General features: G+C 48.0%; 1 protein-coding gene across 1 annotated transcript in view; it reads left to right on the top strand.

The window, feature by feature from the left end:
- Window positions 1-4118: 4118 nt before the first annotated feature.
- LOC141078095 (asialoglycoprotein receptor 1-like) overlaps window positions 4119-16126 on the top strand; it is a 125113-nt gene continuing 113105 nt past the window's right edge. Inside the window, exon 1 of the mRNA XM_073564930.1 lies at window positions 4119-4522. The gene's annotated coding sequence lies outside the window, so the exon portion shown is untranslated. The remainder of the gene's footprint in view (window positions 4523-16126) is intronic.

Below are 16126 nucleotides of genomic sequence, written 5' to 3'. Positions count from 1 at the left end.
AATGGCTGTATGATGGCATGCTTAAATGAGGAAGGAAAGATACCAAAAGAGAGAGAGAGGTTGAATATTTTAGTTAGGTGAGTGGTGACAGCAGGGGAAAGGGGCTGGAGGAGATGTGATGGGATGGGGTCACTGATGTAAGTCGTAGGGCGAGAAGATGCAAGGAGCCTGCTTACTTCTTCTGTGACTGGTTCAAAATCAGAGAGTGAGCTTGATGCAGTGGGGGAGGGAGGACAGTGCATGGTATGAGGTGATTGGGAGATAATTTCCTGTCGGATCTGGTCAATTTTTTCTTTGAAATAATTAGCCAGATCGTCAGCATGGAGATCCATGGTTGGGGCCTGCACTCTTGGATTAAGTAGGGAATGAAAAGTGTCAGAGACGTTTCGGGTTATTGGATAGTGAGGTGATTAGGGAGTTGAAATAGCTTTGTTTTGAGAGGTGAAGGGCAGTGTTGTATGTTTTAAGCATAAACTTATAATGGATGCATTGTTATTTAGCTCAGTGATGTCTACAGTAAAGCACAATGGGAGCTTAGTGACGTCTACAGTGAACCATGGTTGCAGTTCTATGATGTCTACAGTGAACCATGGTTGGGGTTCAGTGGTGTCTCCAGTAAAGCATGGTGGGGGCTCTGAGATGTCTCCAGTGAAGCATAGTGGGGGCTCTGAGATGTCTCCAGTGAAGCATGGTGGGGGTTCAGTGGTATCTCCAGTGAACCATGGTGGGGCTCTGAGATATCTACAGTGAAGCACGGAGGAGGCTCGCTGATGCTTACAGTGAACCATGGTCACTTTCACTTCTGCGAGATTTCTCTGTAGTTTGTCATTGCCCCATCCATCCTCATTCTCGCCTTCTATTTACTCACAACCTGTTTTTACGAATTTCACTGATACTCCTGATGGATACTACAGTATATATACATAAGTGTGCAGAAGTTATCCCACCCCAACTGTTTATTTGAATATATTGCTGTGCTTTTTGATGTAAGTTTAGCCCTATGTCTTGAGTGATCTGATGTCCATCAAGATTAGATCCCAACCAGTAATGATCGGAGGAGCTCCACTACTATAGGTCATTTCCATTACTCGCAGGTTTGGTTGCACCAAGGCTCAGATATTACATTGTCATCTCGAGTCGGAGCTGCAGAATTACACAACTTTCTGACCATATTTCCGGCCATCTGTGACTGCTTCATGAGAGGTACGATCCGCTGCTATCAGCACCTTAGTCATATAGAGGAACTGAAAATTATACAGAAAACCACAGATTTTCCTGGAAATATCTGAGGTCAACCACTAAAGTTTATGCACCTCTCATTGATCCGTCACCAGCAGGCTGTCACGGTGGCCTGACGGATAGCCCCCGACCATTACTGGGACCATGGGTCAGAACCAGAAACACTTGTGTGTGTGAGGTGTCTGCTGTCATTCACTGTGAACTGTAAGAGCAACAGCAAAGAGCGGCGCTCCGCTCTACGCACATTGTGATTCAACAGAAAAATGTAAAAGCCAACTAATCGCAATGTCCTGGTACCGAAACTTAATATTTTACCTTTTTTTTCACAACCTTTTTGAGGAAATCACTGCAAACAAGTGATTTCTGTAAGTGCCAATGAAACTTCTGCACCTGTCCAGGGTGAAAAGTAGTCACTGTGCTGTTTGTTATCATGGTGACTACCACACTGTGCAGGAAGCAGAGAGAGCTGAGAAGAGCGCGGTCTCAGGTTGTGTTCCCGCAAATCGCTGTAAATACACTGCGCCATGATCGCGGGGGCTCATACTGAGCACTGCAGCGACCAAATGAGGGAGTCCGCTCTATGTGAGAGCTGACGCCTTGCAGCTATGCCCACAATCGGTGCTAGCACCAATCGCGAGTGTTTAACCCCTGTGATACCGCTGTCAACAATGACGGCTACATCGAAGAGAGAAGGAGCTCCCTCTGCTCCCATCGGCACAATGAGATGCGATCGCCCTAGGCCTTTGGTCTCCTTGGTGACCCCGGGCCGGCAGAGGGCTGCGAGGTCACCCCGTAACGGTGGCCCGTCATGCTCCACACACGAGCCCACAAGTCTCTTCCCTGCGAGTCAGGCGCTGCTCTGAAGGGCTTGCACAGCAGAAGCATTGCAGAGTATCAGAGCAGCGATCTGTCAGTATAACAATGGAAAAAAATAAGAAGTTAATAAAAATTGAAAAAATATTTTTAAAAATTAAATAAAAAATAAACAAGAAAAAACATTAATCCAATAAATACATTGATCTATTGTGACAAAGTCACTGGTAAAGTGCTGTAGGGGAGATGTGTTTCACTGCGCCTAATGGCGTCCATGATACAAAGCCCAGCGTTTTATTTCCTCCGGCACAGTGAGTGTTGCGAGGGACAAGTTTTGTTATGGGCTGTTATTTTAAGTCGACATTCATAGTGTCCACCTACAGACCTGACAGGACCTGTGTGATGTCACAGTCATGTGATCAGTCACATGGTCTGGGCTTAAAGGGAATCTGTCAGCCCTTTTTTGAGATATCATATAATGATATCATTCAACTGTGTATCACATCAGGATTCTCTTAGGACTTTTCCTTCCCCCTGACCCCGCACCTTTCATGCATAAATACCTTGTTTATATCGGCTCAGATGTATGTAAACTGCCGCGGTCCAGTCCGATGGGCGGGGCTTATTCACCTGCTCCCCCCCTCCCTGTCTTGCTGTACACAAGAAAAAATGCGTAGAGCAAGACAGGGAGGGGGGGAGCAGGTGAATAAGCCCCGCCCATCGGACTGGACCGCGGCAGTTTACATACATCTGAGCCGATATAAACAAGGTATTTATGCATGAAAGGTGCGGGGTCAGGGGGAAGGAAAAGTCCTAAGAGAATCCTGATGTGACACACAATTGTGTGATATCATTATATGATATCTCAAAAAAGGGCTGACAGATTCCCTTTAAATAGCTGAGCTCCAGGGGTCGTCTGGGCTTTTGAGGGCCTGGAAAGGAAGGCTCCAGGAGACCCTGTGTGGGCTGACCCCAGTAGTGCAAGGACTGCACGTAGCGCTGCTGTTTTGATGTTTTGCCCAGAGGGCCGTGTTTTGTTTCGATGTTTTGCCCAGAGGGCCGTGTTTTGTTTCGATGTTTTGCCCAGAGGGCCGTGTTTTGTTTCGATGTTTTGCCCAGAGGGCCGTGTTTATTTTTTGTCCTTAAACCTTGGTTTATGCTGTAACTAATAAACCAAGTGCATTCTTAAAGGCGCAGTGTTCCCACGACTGCCTCCGCGTGCAGCCGAATGAGCCGATCTACTACAGGTGGTGTTAGAAGTGCAGGGAGCATTTCCAGTGAACACGTGGGCCACAAGTCAGCGTACGGCGTGAGGCAAGATGGAGGACCTGCTAAAACATCTGCTACAAGCACAACAGCAACAGATGGCGCAACAAGGGTCTAGTAAGCTGCTTGCATAGCAGCAGCCTCAGAAGCAGATTGACATGCTGGCAGAGGCGGTTTGTGGAAGGTCACAGCCCCTCCCCCATGTCCAGTTGACGACACGTACATCCGGAAGACGGTAAGACGAGCTATGCAAAAATTGACCCCGAGTGATGATGTGGAGGCATTTTTGACTGTGTGAGTGGGTGGCGGAGCGTGAGAAGCTACCACCAGAGCAGTGGGTGGAGGTGCTGGCCCCCCATGGACTGGTGAGCCCCAGGATGCCCACTATCATTTGGCATAACAGAATGCGCAGGAGTATGCCAAGGTAAAAACTGAAATTTTGGCACGCGCAGGAATGACTGACAGAGAACTTTTAGGTGAAATTTAGGCAGAAATGTAGCAAATTCTGAAGGGATGACAAACTCTCCAGCACCACTACGAGTCCCATGCGCTCTGTTTAGATGTGTATTCGTATCATCCTCTCTATAAGGTTATGTGTCCCCTGTATAGAAGGGGCACTGGTATATAGAGGCAAGCACACAGGTATTGGGCACAGAAGAGCATGCTCATGAGTTCAGTACGACATCAGAAGAACTTGTCTATCTCTAAAGACTGATGCAATAAGAGAATCATGCAATAGACAGATTCTGCAGAAATCTGATCTAACAATGACTAATCCTGAACTGCTTGAGTGACCGGAGATGGGCAGTCAAAGTGGGAGAAGGTGGGATGAGAAACCGCACAGCTTAAATACGCGGGATACACCCTCACATTATAATGACTGCACAGTCAGTAGTCACCAGAGCAGTCAAAGACCCGGAGACTTCCGAGAGGTGACACAAAAAAGAGACTGACTGAGGACTAAGACCAGGTGTGGAGAAAGTCAAAGCACTACTACCAGGTGTGGAGAAAGAAGGACTGAGACCAGGTGTGGAGAAAGAAGGACTGAGACCAGGTGTGGAGAAAGAAGAAGGACTGAGACTGGGTGTGGATAAAGTCGAAGGACTGTGACCGGGTGTGGAGAAAGAAGAAGGACTACTACAAAGTGTGGAGAAAGACAAACGACTGTGAAGAGGTGTGGAGAAAGTCACAGGACTGCTACCAGGTAAGCTGAGAGTAAAGTTGGACTTACTGACATAAGGGTAGAGAGACAGATCTACTGATTAAAAAAGAGACATATTAGGAAGTACTACACAGCAAACAGAGAGAAAAGAAAGACTATTACCAGACATGGAAGGAGAGATGAGGGACAACTGCAAGATGTGCAAAGAATGATGGGGACAATTAGCAAGCACATACATAGAAAAGAGAAACTTACTTCCAGATGTAGAGAGATGATGTATGATGTCTTACCTTCAGATGGTAGACGCTCATGCAGAATTACCACCAGATGGGGCAAGCAAGATTAGGGAATACCGCCTGGTAAGTAGAGAAATACTGGAACACTGCCAGGTAAACCCATGTAGTATAGCCAGGGCCGGTTTTAGACAAAGTGGGGCCCTAGGCAAAAGTTTAAAGTGGGGCCCCAAATGGTAACATTGTAAAAACACACATTTAGGTTACAATACATGAGCAGGATGCGGATACAGGTGGCAGAGGGGCCTGGAGCCAGTGCTGGCACTGTGGTCCCCATATTCAGGGGCTTTATATCAGCCAATGGGTCTTCCACTAATAGCATTACACAGGAGCATTGCTAGGGTCAGAAAAGATTGGGGGGCCCAACCCCAAGACAAAGCGTTGTCCCCCAACCCCCTCTTAAAGGGAATCTGCCACCTACTTTTGGCGGGCTATTTAAATGAGGTCGGTCCGGTCCAATGGTTGGTCCGGTCCAATGGGCGGTGTTTCCGATCTTTGCTGCCTCCCCATCCTTTGCCGCCGGCCGCAGTTTTTTCATGAATAGGATTAGGTGTCCGCCATATTTTGCGTGTGCGCTAAGCATTCTTGGCTCGTGCACGTGCAGTAAGCTTTGCCCAACTCCGGGCAAAAATGAAAAGCCTGACTGCGCAGGTGCCAGTTAACTAAGCCCCAGAAGTATTTTGCTGTGTTCCTGGGCCCAATTAAGCGGCACATGCGCAGTCAGGCTTTTCGGCTTTGCCCGCAGTTGGGCAAAGCATACTGCGCATGCGCGAGCCAAGAATGCTTAGCATATGCACGAAAAATGGTGGACACCTACTCCTATTCATGAAAAAACTGCGGACGGCTGCCAAGGATGGGGAGGCGGCAAGATCGGAAACACCACCCATCGGACCGGACCGACCTCATTTAAATAGCCCTCCAAAAGTAGGTGACAGATTCCCTTTAATTTGTTTTTTTAACACTGCAGATAACACAGCAGGGCTCCCAACTGTCCTGGATCCATCGGGACAGTCCAATTTTGACACTCCCACCCGCTATCCCGGCCGGGATTGCAGTTTTCCCGCGCTGCGAATCAGCCACCATGCCCACCTGTCGTTTCAGAAGGGGCTGTGTACCGATCGCCATATAATTCCCTCTATGCACAACACACTCCAGAACAGAAGCCCTCCCTGGCTCACAAGACCAGTCATATGACTGTGACCTTATCCTATGTAACACCAGAGAGAGCAGAGATAACTCTCGGAGAACAGATAATATAGTAGATGTCACCTGTAGTCCTATGTAACACCACAGATAATCTTACTCTGAAACGCTATGGCTATGTTCACATGCATTTTTTTCAGTAGCCAAAACATGTTCTATTGGCAGTAAAAATGTTGCATTCAAAACACCTGTTTTTCAGCTTGTTTCTGGTGTTCTTTACACTTTTTTCAGCTTTTTTTAAAGTGTGAATGTTTGCTTTGTCTACAGTATGTTAATGGCCACGTTCACACGTTCAGTATATGCAAGTCAAAACCAGGCGGGTGAGAAATCCAGAAGTGGTGACGTGTTTCTACTATACTTTTCCTCTGATTGCTCCACTGCTGTTTCTGCATTACAAATCCTGATGTGAAATCCTGACCAAGTACTGAACGTGTAAATGAGACTTAATAGTTTAATTCACCAAAACCACTTAAAAAATTGCAGCGAAAAATGCCGTTGAAATATCTGCAGTTTTTTTTTTATTCTTTCATTGCTTTCTACGGGTGAAAACACACTGAAAGAAGTGACACGCTGCAGATTTAAGCGCATGCAGGAGAATTCGGAAATCTCATATGTTTCGCTGGCACTTTATAAAGCAGCTTTTGACCGTGTTCATATGCAGAATTTCTGCAGCTTTTTCTTCTGCAAATAAGAAGTTTACGGCATTTTATAGCACAAGCAAAGACTGAGATTTTCCGAGATCTCCTGCACACCCTTTTATTTTCTCCTGACTGAATTTCACGACTGCAGTGTTTATAAATCCGCAGCGTGTCACTTCTTTCAGCAATTTTTTTCACCCGTAGAAAGCAATGAAAACGTTTAAGAAAAGCTGCAAATGTCGCAACGTTGTGTTGCGCTGCGTTTTTGATGAATAAAACGAACTTTATTAAACATGTACTGTAGACAAAATGCACATTGTAAAATAAAAAACAGCAAAGCTCTTAGGCCATGTGCACACGATGCAGATTTGCAGCGTTTCCGCAGCGGATTTTACTGCGCAGAAACGTTGCATATCCGCATTGTGATGTACAGTACCTTTAAAATGAATGAAAAAAAAAAAACGCTGTGCAGACGCTGCAGATTTTTCCGCGCGGTTTTCCTGCGGTACAAAATCCGCAGCATGTTACTTCTTTTGTGCGGTTTTCTATCTCCCCTGTTACCAAATCCGCAGGGGGAAGACCGCAATGGAAAACCGCACAAAAACCACATGAAAACCGCGTGAAAAATGGAAGAAATCCGCAGGAAAAATGCAGGTCATTTGACCTGCGGTTTAATTCCATTCTGCACAGAAAAATCCACAGGGTTCAAAACTCCGTCTGCACTCAGCCTTAGGGTCTGTGTCCACAATCAGTAAACTCTAGATGCGGCGTACATCCGCAGCATCCAACGCGCAGCAGCCAGATGTTACAGCATAGTGGATGGGATTTCTAGAAATTCCATGTCCACTATGCGTGCACACACGCCCGCACCTCACCCGCAGAGACAGACATGCAGCGCTTCTTTCCAGACCCCTGCATGTCAATTTATCTTGCATAGATGCGAATCTCCGCAAGAGAAATCTCACCCGTACAATGTATTGGACGCGGTGATTCCGTACGGTTCAATGAACACATGTGGAATCACCTGCGTAAGGTGGCAGCACTTTAGACAGAGCACATGTCCGCTGCGTCCAAAGTGCTGCCATTTGCGGATAGTCTGCACATACCCTAAAAAATAGGCGTTTTGAAAGCAGTGTTTTTACTACAAAGAGAGCCGGCTTTGGCTGCAAAAAAAATGCACCAAAACGCTGATTCCTATGCACACCTGTACTATGTATGTGTGTGGTTTACCCTTATTATTTCACATGGGAATTCATTTATTGCTATGTCATAAATCCCCTGATTCAGCAGACCGTATCCCTGTCTTGTGTCATCCAGGCAGCAGTGACAGGAGGTCGCCCTGTCACAATACAAGCAGGGATTAGTGAGTGTGGTCAGAGCTGATGCTGATCACTGCTGTGTGGCTGTGAATCCTGATCCTGCAGCGATCAGCACAGAGCTCCGGACCACAGTGAGTAAATCACTGCACTCTGACCTGTTATTGCTGCTCTTACCAGGTTCTGCGGCTTCATTTAGGCATATCCATTCTCAGGACAGTGCTAGGTGCAGCCATGATCAGGACTCAGGAGGAGACAGAGCTTCAGGCATTGTCCTGCACTGTCACTGTGCTGTAATCGGACCCTCCCCCTCACTCTCAACTTTTAATCTGACTGCAGGGAGAAAGAGACAGGGGGGCTCAAGGGGCTTTGCGAGAGACGCTCCAAGACTTCAGAGCAATGCACAGCATTATTCACTGCTGTACACCCTCTGGGCACTTCATAAATGGGCAGCAGATGCAGGGGGCCCCCTTTGTAGGTGGGGGCCCCAGGCATCTGCCTGGTCTGCCTGGTGGAAACACCGGCCCTGAGTATAGCCTCTTCTGGTGGTATAGACCTCTGTATTATAGCCTTCTCTGGAATAGACTCCTGAAGCTTCCTCTGCTGTAGACTCCTGTATTATAGCCTCGCCTGGTGTAGACCCATATTGAATGGCCTCCTCTGGTGTAGACCCCTGAGGAACCGCTTCCTCTGCTGTAGAACCCTGTAGTATCGCCTCCTCTGGTATAGCCCCTGTAGTATCGCCTCCTCTGGTTTAGAACCCTGTAGTATAGCCTCCTCTGGTATAGTCTCTGTATTACGTCCTCCTTTAGTGTAGCCCCTGTAGCATAACCTCCTCTGGTGTAGACCCCAGTAGTATGGCCTCCTCTAGTGTAGACCCCTGACAGTTCAGCCTCCTCTGGTGTAGACTTCTGTAGTATGGCCTTCTCTTGTGTACACCCTTGTAGTATAGCCTCGACTGGTGTAGAATTCTGTAGTATAGCCTCCTCTGGTGTAGGCTTCTGTGGTATGGCTGTCTCTGGTGTAGACCTCTGTAATATGGCTGTCATGATCTGAAGTGATCTGACAGTTTTAAAAGCACTGAGTGAACTTTTTTCCTTTTGGCAAGTTGCCAAGGTGACTTGACTGTCCCCGGTGGTGGTTAGTGGTATGCACCTTAGGTTTTCAGTTTAAAGTTCTCTGTAATTATGATTCAGGTGTGGGGCTCTATAAATGAGTCTCAGGGTGTGTAATCACGGCGGGTGATATTGATTCATTCTTTGATTCTGAGTTTGTGAGAGCCTGGTGGAAGGATGGAGCTGAGGAGGAGTCCTGTGCAGCTTAGCCAGGGGGGACGTGTGTCAGCTATGGTGTCTGGACGAAGGGCTGGCATGGCGTGGTGGGGTCGCAGTGATGGTGTCAGCAGGAAGTGTCTGCATGGACTGGTGGAGTGGCGACTATGGAGAGTGGCACTCACCATGTGGGACTTGGCTGCTGAGCTGGACTCAAGCATGCTTGACTTCGTGTCAGAAGCTGAACTCATCCTTGGGACTCTGTTACTAAGCAGCAGCAACTGGTGGTGGACTCTGCTCCAAGGCTGCACTATGGTGAAGGATCCTGTTATGGTGATGGATCCGGGTGGAGGAGAAGATGCACGCAGGTGGAGGGCTCTGTTGCAGGAGCATAAGCACAGAGCATAAAGCTAAGTGGTGTCCCCCTGTATTGTCTCTTTCCTCATGTGTGTTGTTAGTGCAGTGGTGGGATTAGTTTCCGCACCGGCCTACTCCCTAGTGAGGGTTTAGGTTCAGGGCGAGCAAGGGCTTTGAGGTACGCGTGCGGCGCCCGGTGCGGAACCGGCATAGGGAACGTTAGGAGTGCAGGGACACTGGCTCAGGGGAGCTCAGGAGGTCTCCAATTCCTTTTTCCCTATCGCAGGGCCCACCATTGTTAATGTTTCCCAGGTTCCCCTTATTATTTAAATTCGCCGTACTGGAGGCGGGGTTTCCAGAATTTATATTAACGTGTAATACCTAAATTCGCCAGGTGGAGGCGGTGTATCCATCTGCACGTTTTATTATTTAAATTCGCCCCACTGGAGGCGCTGTATCCAGGGTCACGTGTGTTATGGGTTCGCCTTGCGGTAACATCTGCGTCCAGACTCACAGTGACCGTGACAATGGCCTCCTCTAGTGTAGACTCTGGTAATATAACCTCTGGTGCAGAACCCTGTAGTATAGCTTCCTCTGGTGTAGACCCTTGTAGTACAGCCTCCTCTGGTGTAGACCCCTGAAGTATAGCCTCCTCTGGCGTAGACCCCTGTAGTACAGCCTCCTCTGATGTAGAGCCCCGTAGTACAGCCTCCTCTGGTGCAGACTTCTGTAGTGCAGACCCCTGAAGTATAGCCTCCTCTGGTGTAGATCCCTGTAGTACGGCCTCCTCTGGTGCAGACTTCTGTAGTACAGCCTCCTCTGATGTAGACCCCTGAAGTATAGCCTCCTCTGGTGTAGAGTTCTGTAGTACAGCCTCCTCTGGTGTAGACCCCTGTAGTATAGCCTCCTCTGGTGTAGTCGCTGTAGTATAACCTCCTCTGGTATAGTCCCTGTAGTATAGCCTCCTCTGGTGTAGTCCCTGTAGTATAACCTCCTCTGGTGTAGACCCCTGTAGTATGGCCTCTTCTAGTGTAGACTTCTGAGAGTTCATCCTCCTCAGGTGTAGACTTCTGTAGTTTGGCCTCCTCTGGTGTACATCCCTGTAATATAGCCTCCTCTGGTGTAGACCCCTGCAGTATAACCTACTCTGATGTAGAATTCTGTAGTATGGCCTCCTCTGGTGTAGACCCCTGCACTATCACCTCCTCTGGTGTAGAATTCTGTAGTATGGCCTTCTCTGGTGTTGACCCCTGTAGTATAGCCTCCTCTGGTGAAGACCCCTGCACTATCACCTCCTCTGGTGTAGAATTCTGTAGTATGGCCTCCTCTGGTGTAGACCCCTGTAGTAGTATAGCCTCCTCTGGTGAAGACCCCTGCAGTATCACCTCCTCTGATGTAGAATTCTGTAGTATGGCCTCCTCTGGTGAAGACCCCTGCAGTATCACCTCCTCTGATGTAGAATTCTGTAGTATGGCCTCCTCTGGTGTAGACCCCTGCAGTATAACCTCCCCTGGTGTAGACCCCTGTAGTATGGCCTCCTCTAGTGTAGACCCTGTAGTATAACCTCCCTTAGTGTAGACCCCTGTAGTATGGCCTCCTCTAGTGTAGACTTCTGAGAGTTCATCCTCCTCTGGTGTAGATTTCTGTAGTTTGGCCTCCTCTGGTATACATCCCTGTAGTATAGCCTCCTCTGGTGTAGACCCCTGCAGTATAACCTACTCTGATGTAGAATTTTGTAGTATGGCCTCTTCTGGTGTAGACCCCTGTACTATAACCTCCCTAGTGTAGACCCGTGCAGTATAACCTCCACTGGTATAGACCCCTGTAGTATGGCCTCTTCTGGTGTAGACCCCTGTACTATAACCTCCCTAGTGTAGACCCCTGTAGTATAGCCTCCTCTAGTGTAGACCTCTGAACTATAGCCTCCTCTGGTGCTGACTTGTGTGGTATGGCCTCCTCTGGTGTAGACCTCTGTAGTATGGCCTCCTCTGGTGTAGACTCCGGTAATATAACCTCTGGTGCAGGACCCTGTAGTATGGCTTCCTCTGGTGTAGACCCCTATTGTATAGCCTCCTCTGATGTAGAGTTCTGTAGTACAACATCCTTTGATGTAGACCCCTGTAGTACAGCCTCCTCTGGTGTAGCCCCAGTAGTATGTCCTCCTCTGGTATAGTCTCTGTAGTATAACCTCCTCTGGCATAGACCCCTGTAGTATAGCCTCCTCTGGTGTAGACCCCTGCAGTATCACCTCCTCTGATGTAGAATTCTGTAGTATGGCCTCCTCTAGTGTAGACCCCTGTAGTATAGTCTCCTCTGGTGTAGACCCCTGCAGTGTACCGTCCACTGGTGTAGACCCCTGTAGTATGGCCTCCTCTGGTGGAGACTTCTGAGAGTTCATCCTCCTCTGGTGTAGACTTCTGAAGTTTGGCCTCCTCTGGTGTGCATCCCTGTAGTATAGCGTCCTCTGGTGTAGACCCCTGCAGTATAACCTCCTCTGATGTAGAATTCTGTAGTATGGCCTCCTCTGGTGTAGACCCCTGTAGTATAGCCTCCTCTGGTGTAGACCCCTGCAGTATAACCTCCTCTGATGTAGAATTCTGTAGTATGGCCTCCTCTAGTGTAGACCCCTGTAGTATAACCTCCTCTGGTGTAGACCCCTGCAGTATAACCTCCTCTGGTGTAGACCCCTGCAGTATAACCTCCTCTGGTGTAGACCCCTGTAGTATGACCTCCTCTGGTGTAGACCCCTGTACTATAATATCCCTAGTGTAGACCCTTGTAGTATGGCCTCTTCTAGTGTAGACCCTGTAGTATAACCTCCCTTAGTGTAGACCCCTGTAGTATAGCCTCCTCTAGAGTAGACCCTTGTAGTATGGCCTCCTCTGGTGTAGACCTCTGTAGTATGGCCTCCTCTGGTGCAAACTCCGGTAATATATCCTCTGGTGCAGGACCCTGTAGTATAGCTTCCTCTGGTGTAGACCCCTATTGTATGGCCTCCTCTGATGTAGAATTCTGTAGTACAGCATCCTCTAATGTAGACCTCTGTAGTATGTCCTCCTCTGGTATAGTCTCTGTAGTATAACCTCCTCTGGCATAGACCCCTGTAGTATGTCCTCCTCTGGTATAGCCTCTGAAGTATAACCTCCTCTGGCGTAGACCCCTGTAGTATGTCCTCCTCTGGTATAGTCTCTGTAGTATAACCTCCTCTGGCATAGACCCCTGTAGTATGTCCTCCTCTGGTATAGTCTCTGTAGTATAACCTCCTCTGGTATAGACCCCTGTAGTATGTCCTCCTCTGGTATAGTCTCTGTAGTATAACCTCCTCTGGCATAGACCCCTGTAGTATGTCCTCCTCTGTTACAGTCTCTGTAGTATAACCTCCTCTGGCATAGACCCCTGTAGTATGTCCTCCTCTGGTATAGCCTCTGAAGTATAACCTCCTCTGGCGTAGACCCCTGTAGTGTATGTCCTCCTCTGGTGTAGCCCCTGTAGTATGGCCTCCACTGGTGTAGCCCCTGTAGTATGGCCTTCTCTGGTGTAGCCCCTGTAGTATGTCCTCCTCTGGTGTAGCCCCTGTAGTATAGCCTCCTATGGTGAACACCCCTGTAGTATAACCTCCTCTGGTGTACACCCCTGTAGTATAACCTCCTCTGGTGTACACCCCTGTAGTATAACCTCCTCTGGTGTACACCCCTGTAGTATGGCCTCCTCTGGTGTAGCCCCTGTAGTATGGCCTCCTCTGGTGTAGCCCCTGTAGTATGGCCTCCTCTGGTGTAGCCCCTGTAGTATAGCCTCTTCAGGTGCTGAACCCTGTAGTATATCTATTATAATAATCATCTGATATATGATATACTAGCTGAAGAGCCCGGTGCTGCACGGGCATAGTAACTAACTGTGGTTAGTTATAGCAAATTATAATTATCCTCCATCCCATAGTCCCGTGCCCATATACCCATCATACATATCCTCCATCCCATAGTCCCGTGCCCATATACCCATCACATATCCTCCATCCCATAGTCGAGTGCCCATATACCCATCATACATATCCTCCATCCCATAGTCGAGTGCCCATATACCCATCACACATCCTCCATCCCACAGTCTCATGCCCATATACCCATCATACATATTCTCCATCCCATAGTCCCATGCCCATATACCCATCACACATCCTCCATCCCATAGTCCCATGCCCATATACCCATCATACATATCCTCCATTCCATAGTCGAGTGCCCATATACCCATCACACATCTTCCATCCCATAGTCCCATGCCCATATACCCATCATACATATCCTCCATCCCATAGTCCCATGCCCATATACCCATCACACATCCTCCATCCCATAGTCCCGTGCCCATATACCCATCACAATCCTCCATCCCATAGTCCCATGCCCATATACCCATCACACATCCTTCATCTCATAGTCCCATGCCCATATACCCATCACACATCCTCCATCCAATAGTCCCATGCCCATATACCCATCATACATATCCTCCATCCCATAGTCCCGTGCCCATATACCCATCACACATCCTCCATCCAATAGTCCCGTGCACATGTACCCATCACACATCCTTCATCTCATAGTCCCGTGCCCATATACCCATCACACATATCCACCATCCCATAGTCCCGTGCCCATATACCCATCACACATCCTCCATCTCATAGTCCCGTGCACATATACCCATCATACATATCCTCCATCCCATAGTCCAGTGCCCATATACCCATCATACATATCCTCCATCCAATAGTCCCATGCCCATATACCCATCATACATATCCTCCATCCCATAGTCCCGTGCCCATATACCCATCACAATCCTCCATCCCATAGTCGAGTGCCCATATACCCATCACACATCCTCCATCCCATAGTCCCATGCCCATATACCCATCACACATCCTTCATCTCATAGTCCCATGCCCATATACCCATCACACATCCTCCATCCAATAGTCCCGTGCACATATACCCATCACACATCCTCCATCCAATAGTCCCGTGCCCATATACCCATCACACATCCTCCATCCCATAGTCCCGTGCACATATACCCATCATACATATCCTCCATCCCATAGTCCAGTGCCCATATACCCATCATACATATCCTCCATCCCATAGTCCCATGCCCATATACCCATCACACATCCTCCATCCAATAGTCCCGTGCCCATATACCCATCATACATATCCTCCATCCCATAGTCCAGTGCCCATATACCCATCATACATATCCTCCATCCCATAGTCCAGTGCCCATATACCCATCACACATCCTACATCTCATAGTCCCGTGCCCATATACCCATCACACATCCTCCATCCCATAGTCCAGTGCCCATATACCCATCATACATATCCTCCATCCCATAGTCCAGTGCCCATATACCCATCATACATATCCTCCATCCCATAGTCCAGTGCCCATATACCCATCATACATATCCTCCATCCCATAGTCCAGTGCCCATATACCCATCACACATCCTACATCTCATAGTCCAGTGCCCATATACCCATCACACATCCTTCATCTCATAGTCCCATGCCCATATACCCATCATACATATCCTCCATCCCATAGTCCCATGCCCATATACCCATCACACATCCTCCATCCCATAGTCCCGTGCCCATATACCCATCATACATATCCTCCATCCCATAGTCCAGTGCCCATATACCCATCACACATCCTACATCTCATAGTCCCGTGCCCATATACCCATCACACATCCTCCATCCAATAGTCCCATGCCCATATACCCATCACACATCCTACATCTCATAGTCCAGTGCCCATATACCCATCATACATATCCTCCATCCCATAGTCCCATGCCCATATACCCATCACACATCCTCCATCCAATAGTCCCGTGCCCATATACCCATCACACATCCTACATCTCATAGTCCCGTGCCCATATACCCATCACACATATCCTCCATCCAATAGTCCCGTGCCCATATACCCATCACACATCCTCCATCCCATAGTCAACCATTATGACATCATAATGAGCGGCGGGGCTTGCATCCTATGATGACATCAGCATCACCATGGCAACCATTATGACATCATAATGAGGGGCGGGGCTTGATGCGCACACACTTTTTCCCCATTATGTAGATAGGGGCAAAATTGTTTGGTGAATTGGAACGCGCGGGGTTAAAATTTCTCCTCACAACATAGCCTAGGACGCTCTCGGGGTCCAGACGTGTGACTGTGCCAAATTTTGTGGCTGTAGCTGTGACGGTGTAGATGCCTATCCCGGACATAAAGACATACATACACACATTGAAAAAAAGTTCCAAACCTGCATAACTGTCAGAATGTAGCCAGGAACCAATTTAAACAACATTAATAGTTCCCCCACCAATAATGAGGACCAGTCGAGTGATAGTGGAGTACTCCCAATATCATGCAATAAAAGAAGAAAATAGAGTAGCCATCAACCACAATACAAGGTAGTGAAAAAGATAAAAGACAAATCTTTATTACAGTATTTAAAAAATACATCAAACATTTATAATTACAT

Source organism: Dendrobates tinctorius, unplaced genomic scaffold (assembly GCF_039654945.1).
Source record: "Dendrobates tinctorius isolate UK_male_01 unplaced genomic scaffold, ASM3965494v1 ptg000502l, whole genome shotgun sequence".
Classification (NCBI taxonomy): Eukaryota; Metazoa; Chordata; class Amphibia; order Anura; family Dendrobatidae; genus Dendrobates; species Dendrobates tinctorius.
The sequence above is the reverse complement of the archived record's forward strand: the minus strand, read 5'-3'. Positions and strand labels throughout refer to the sequence as shown.